Here is a 6038-nt window from a genome sequence, read left to right as displayed (position 1 = left end):
TTAAAACCTATTCCTTTTTCATTTTCGGTTTCAAAAAAATTAGAAAACGTGTCTACATGTCTATTTTTCTATCGATTTTCATTTTTAGAAAACGGTAGTGGTGATAGGGTGGGTGGTGGTGGATTTGGTGGTGGTAGTGGTGGTGTGGATGATGCTGATGGTGGTGGTGGCAGTGGCAACAGGGTGGTGAAGGTTGTGGTTGTGGTGGTTGTGTGTGTTTGTAGAGGGGTGTGTGTGAGTGTTTGTAGGGGTGAGTGGGTATGTGTGTTTGTGGAGTGTATGTGTGTGTGTGTGTGTTTGTGGATGTGGATGGGTCTATGTTTTGTGTGTGGGGGGGTGGCGGTGGTGTGTGTATTTGTGGGGGTGGGTGTGGGTGAGTTGAGGGCGTTACGGTAGGGGTATGTAGAGTTGGGTGGGGTTGGGATGGGTGTATGTCTATATTTTTGAAAATTTTTGGAATTAGAAAAATGTGGAAAACAATGCCCTGGTTATTCTTAAACTAAAAAAAAATTTCATTGGTGTTTACTGCAGACCAGATCATCTGTGCTCAAGGAGAAACATCTTCGTATGTGGTTGTCTACGTGGGTGCAGCTTCTTGGCCTTTGTCCACCCTTTTGGAACCCTTATAACTAGGCCCGTGCTGATTCTGATTCCGGTTCCGATTCCGATTCCTATTTCTGTTTTGATTTTGATCCATGTTCCGGTACAATCCCAATTCCAAGCCCATTCAAATTCCCAGCCCCAGCCCCAGCCCCAAACCCAAACCCAAGTTATGCATGTGCAACAGACATTAGCCACCACCAAACCAAAGAGAACCGTGAAGCGAACTAAAAGATATGACGATTATATTCCTTTTTTAGTTGGGGTTTCTAGTTACAAAGTGGTAACTTGACTCATTTTGTAAATGTGTTGAATACACTACTATATAAGTAACAATTGTGCAGTAATGAAAAAGAAAGGGTGAAAAGAATGAGGGCTTATTTCAATGATTCCTTGCTCTTTTCCAAACTGTTATAGACTTTATTTTTAGGTTTTTTGTAACAGAGATTAGTTTAGGTTTTCTTCTAGTGACTTTTCTCTTGTAAAAATAAGGGTGAGAATCAGTTCGGTTTATGGGTTCTTTGGTTTCCTCGGTTTGAAAATTTTTTTTTGGTCCAATTCGAAAACCCAACCAAATTGAGTTCAAATTCTCTAGACCAAAAAAACGAGTGCGTTGTTTAAATTTCTTTTGACTTGATTTAGAAGTATTGTATAAGGGAGTTTGTGAAACCTCAATTAACTTGATTTAAAGTGGAAAGAACATATAATAAGAGCGAATGTTTTTATTTACATATAAAGGTTGAGATGCTCAAAAGTTCCAAACTTTAGAAAACAAATATTTACTTGCGGTTATTATATAAATTCTAACTTTATATACATTTATTTAAAACGGATCAATCCATCTTTTTAATCTTGTAATCGCAAAATATTTGTTATATGCCATATATACTTTATTGTGGAATAATCAATCTATGGAGGGCATTAAACAAAGAAGCAAGACTATTATTGGGGAATTCTCATGGGTAAAGAGTCAAAATGATTGTAATAAGAATATGGCAACATTAAACTTTACACTCAAAAGTACAATGATCTAATCAGACAGCCACAAGAATTGAAAGTACAATGCTACAATGAGTAAAATTCTCAAACTACAATTTTACAACAAAAAAGTGAAAACAATGCTCTAATATGAAAATGTGGTTATTCTTTGCCATTTCTTGCATTCAACAACTTCATATTCAATGAGTATTTCCATCAAACTCATTATATTTTTTAGCATCAGGTACTCTTCTTAATACACAAAATCAGAATAAGAATTCTTGAATAAGACTTGGATTCTAAACAAATGGCTTGGTAACAGGTGTTCACCTTTGCTTATGTGAATATCCAAGTAGCAGTCACCTCAAGCTGCAAAAATATAAATTAGAAGTCAATAAGTCTACACTTAAATGGAACAAATAGCAACCACAATAGAAGAATAAACATCCTATATGAAGGCTAGGATAATAATGTCCATATTTCAGCAAACCCATAAAAAGACTATAACATCAACATAAAGGGAAAAATTGTCAAAAGCATGGCCTTTGAGCATTCTGAAGGTTGTGATAATACACATTTTGGGCGGTGCAAGTTGTAGAAAGCAAATTAATTATCAACAATTCAACATGCTGCAATAAAGAAACCAAATTAGATATTTACCTACCGGTTAAGAAACCAACTCACAATTAACTAACCCTGGTAAAAGAAAGAAACTCCAGTTGATAATGTTTGTAGCCATACAGCAAATCAGAGCTAGTCCTATAAGAAATATTAAAAAAAATAAAAAAAAATTATAAAATGATAAAAGATTTGAGCTATTACAAAATACCATCAATTATTCATTTTAAAATTGGTCCTGTTACAAATTCTTGAAGTAGAAGGTGAAGTTGTAGGATAATTCTTGGAAAAAGGGGAGTCAACAATAGAACAGATGGCTACACTAATTTTAAAATTTAAAATTAGTCTAATTTCCCATATTTATTTAAAAAGTGGAGTGAAAAGAATAAACCTATAATTATAAATGGATGAAAATATTATAAAATTTAGTTCATACAAGCCCAAAAAGTCCAATTGGCCATGCTTCAACAGTTGCACCAATTTCTTCACCACAACCACAAAGTGAGTCTTGTATATGGAAACAATTAAATGGTTTAATAACCAATATGAAAAATTATTTGCCATAGTGGTGAATAACTAAAAATATCACTTTCTTTGATAAGTATATATATATATATATATATATATATATATATATATATATATATATATTACTTACATGATATGATGTATGAAATATAAGTGATAGATTTTTTTAGTACCAGATAGATATAACAGACGGATGTCACACAAGTAACAAACCATCAAATAACACCCACCCAAAAATGCTTCCAAGTAACTAAAAATATCACTTTCTTTCATAAGTCATGTCATGTATATACATTTTTCCCTATTTGTAACTCTGAAGGATTGTGAAGAGACTTTCATCTCCAAAAATGTTTCCAAATAGCCATTTATAAAGAATCTGTAAGTAGCATCATTTTAAAGAATCACTGTGTTTTGAACCAAAGCACACATTTAATCTTTGCTCTGTAGATTCAATAAATAGCTAATCTTTTTTTGTATAGTGACTTGGAGATGTTGATCTGGATCCATAAATGGAACTTTGTATCCTCAGGCACTCACAAAAAAACATGAAAATAGATTTAAGGAAAAATTAGGACATACACATACCTTACCAGGAGCATCCCATTTAAATAGCCAAGTCTGCACATTTCATATTGTTTAAGATAATTAAAATATATATATATATATATCATCTGTTTCCATTTTTCATGCTATCAATCAATAATTAAACTCATATACAGTTAGAGAATTATTCTTCAACTTTCAATCTAGTCCTAGAATGCCTGCAAATCAGCCTCAAATCATCTCAACAATTAGTTGGTTACAGTTACAGAAATGGAAAATCAAACCATCATAACATCTACTGATGCTTTTTAAGTATAATAAAAGTGAGATATTGTAAACAACATTTACCTTACATACTGATTTTAAGGATTGATGGGGTAAAGAGTACTACTGAAAGTGCAAACTATAGCCCTATCCTTTAAGCCAAACACTAATGCAGAAAGTTATGATAACATCGTTATATTAAACACATATAATGTGCTTCCCTGTTTACTTGTTTCTTTATTGAGGGCTTACAAAAGTCAACCAATACCTTATTTCAACCTTACAAGGCTTAATGATGATTAGACTTAACCATTGTTCCAATTCCTAGTTGCTTTAATAAACACGTGGCCAATTTTCTCTCCAAATCGATAAGTTATAGTTCCATTCAAGAATAAGAATATGATGAGGGCAAAAGCCATGATGATGATGATGATGCAAGGAATCCTAAATCCGAGACCCCAACTAAAAATTTTCTTGAATGTAACTAACAACAAAGATTCCCACAGCAGGAAGCCAAAATGCCACCAATTGAAGAAGGAGTTTTTAGCTTTGCTTTCCTATGGATTGTCAGAATCAAATTGGTTAGCCCCGAAAGCTTAAACACAGGGCTTGTGGCCACCTTGCGCAAATGTGACAAGGTATAGTGAGATGAAGAACAAGATGACTTGGAGTTGAGGAGAATAAGGCAGTTTCACAATCAAAGTGGAAAGAGCCAGAAACACAAGCGCTTGTTAATTGTAATCAAATTTCTCATCGATATTAGTGATGAAATTGATTTGTATAGGCATCACAACCCTGAATTGTAGCAATGGAAAACTATAATTTAGGATTCGTGAATGGATTCAACATCTAGGAGATTAGAAGTTTGACATTGATGGAGGTTGAAGAAAGTAGAAGGAGACGTCATGTTTGGATGGATGCTTGAGGCGGGAGGAAACTTAAGAAATTGTAATTAATGAGTTTATGCGACCAAGATTTGATGTTAAAGAAATACTAACAGCGATTTTTCACTCCCGCTATTAGTAATATTTATAATTTGAAGAATCATGATATCTTGATAATTAATATTTGACTAGAAAAAAACGAATAAATTTTCTGCATTCACCTTCAAGAAGATTGGACAATCTAATTTTTTTTTAACTTTCTAGATTGTTTCAAACTAAATAAGGCTATTATTATTATTATATATAAACATTTCAATAAAACAAACTTAATCTACAATTTCAACACGTTGTAGAGGAAAAATCAATTTTTTATTTTTTTAAAAATAAACACTAGAGACCAAACCTGTTTGATATAATATAATAGTTCGACAACCCTCTTCGCCTCCCTTCTTTCTAGTGCATTTTTACATGCCGCCTGCAAGCAACATTGACAAACACATATGAAGTTAGTTGGTAATACTAAAATATAATCAATAAAGAATATATGAAAATAGCAATGTACCTGCATTACTTCCCAAGATTTCCACTAAACAAAATATAAATAACATGTGTAATATTTATTGAAAGTAAGTTGATTTTTTTCCTCATAGTTGTAAAAGTAATAAACCATGGGAATAACAATAAAAAAACAAAATCTCTCTCTCTCTCTCACTCTCTCTATCTCTCTCTCCCCCAAGCTATTTCTCTGAGTCTTGGCTTTTGGTAAAGTTTACTCCTTTTTGAACGGTTTGTTCGGTAATTAGCCATATATGTTTGGGTTTAGTTTTATTTATATCTAGTTAATTTCTGCAGTTGTATGATTTTTATGGTTATTGACGATCGTCTAGGCATCAAGCTTACTAAAGCAGTTATCTGTTAAAGATCATCACTCGCCCAATAGAAAAAATATTATCTAGAAGACTTTAGCTTATGCTAGAAGGCTCTAGAAGATTTTAGAACATTATGGAAGACTATGGAAGACTTTGGAATATAACGGAAGAGTCTAGAATACTCTACAACAACATGGAAGACCCTGGAAGGTTATGGGTCATTCTAGAAGACGTTGGAGCAACCTAGACCTCTTCAGAACATGGTAGAACATTCTAGAAACATATGGAAGCTTATAGAGTATGTTAGATAGTTCTAGAGTAATCTAGTAAATAGTAAGTGTATACTAGTATCTACAACATTTCTAAGAGGCCTATAAATATGTATGGAGCTCATTTGCTCCAAACCATCCAAGAAAAGCTTCAAAGAAAGAAAAGTGTGTAGTAGTCTCTCAAAGTGTAATTTCTCCTTAAGTGACTTAATAAAAGTATTGTTGTTTCCCATATAAAGAGTCGTGTTTAACATTATCTAGCTTTTAATATTTCCAGCCACTTAACTGGTTAATTAAAGAATCTAACCATGGTAAAGAATCACCCAAACGATCCATTCATTATTTTGATAGTTTGATCAAGCATCACTTCCCATTTCTGACCTTTAAGTGATTTTTCTATATAGTTCTTAATATATGCTACCTCCCTTTACTGTTTTTTTAAACAACCTTTTCAACCTTTACATGCTTGAACTTGAAGATGGTGG

Source organism: Lactuca serriola, chromosome 1 (assembly GCF_051521515.1).
Source record: "Lactuca serriola cultivar US96UC23 chromosome 1, Lser_US96UC23_V15, whole genome shotgun sequence".
In the NCBI taxonomy this organism is placed as follows: Eukaryota; Viridiplantae; Streptophyta; class Magnoliopsida; order Asterales; family Asteraceae; genus Lactuca; species Lactuca serriola.
The sequence above is the reverse complement of the archived record's forward strand: the minus strand, read 5'-3'. Positions refer to the sequence as shown.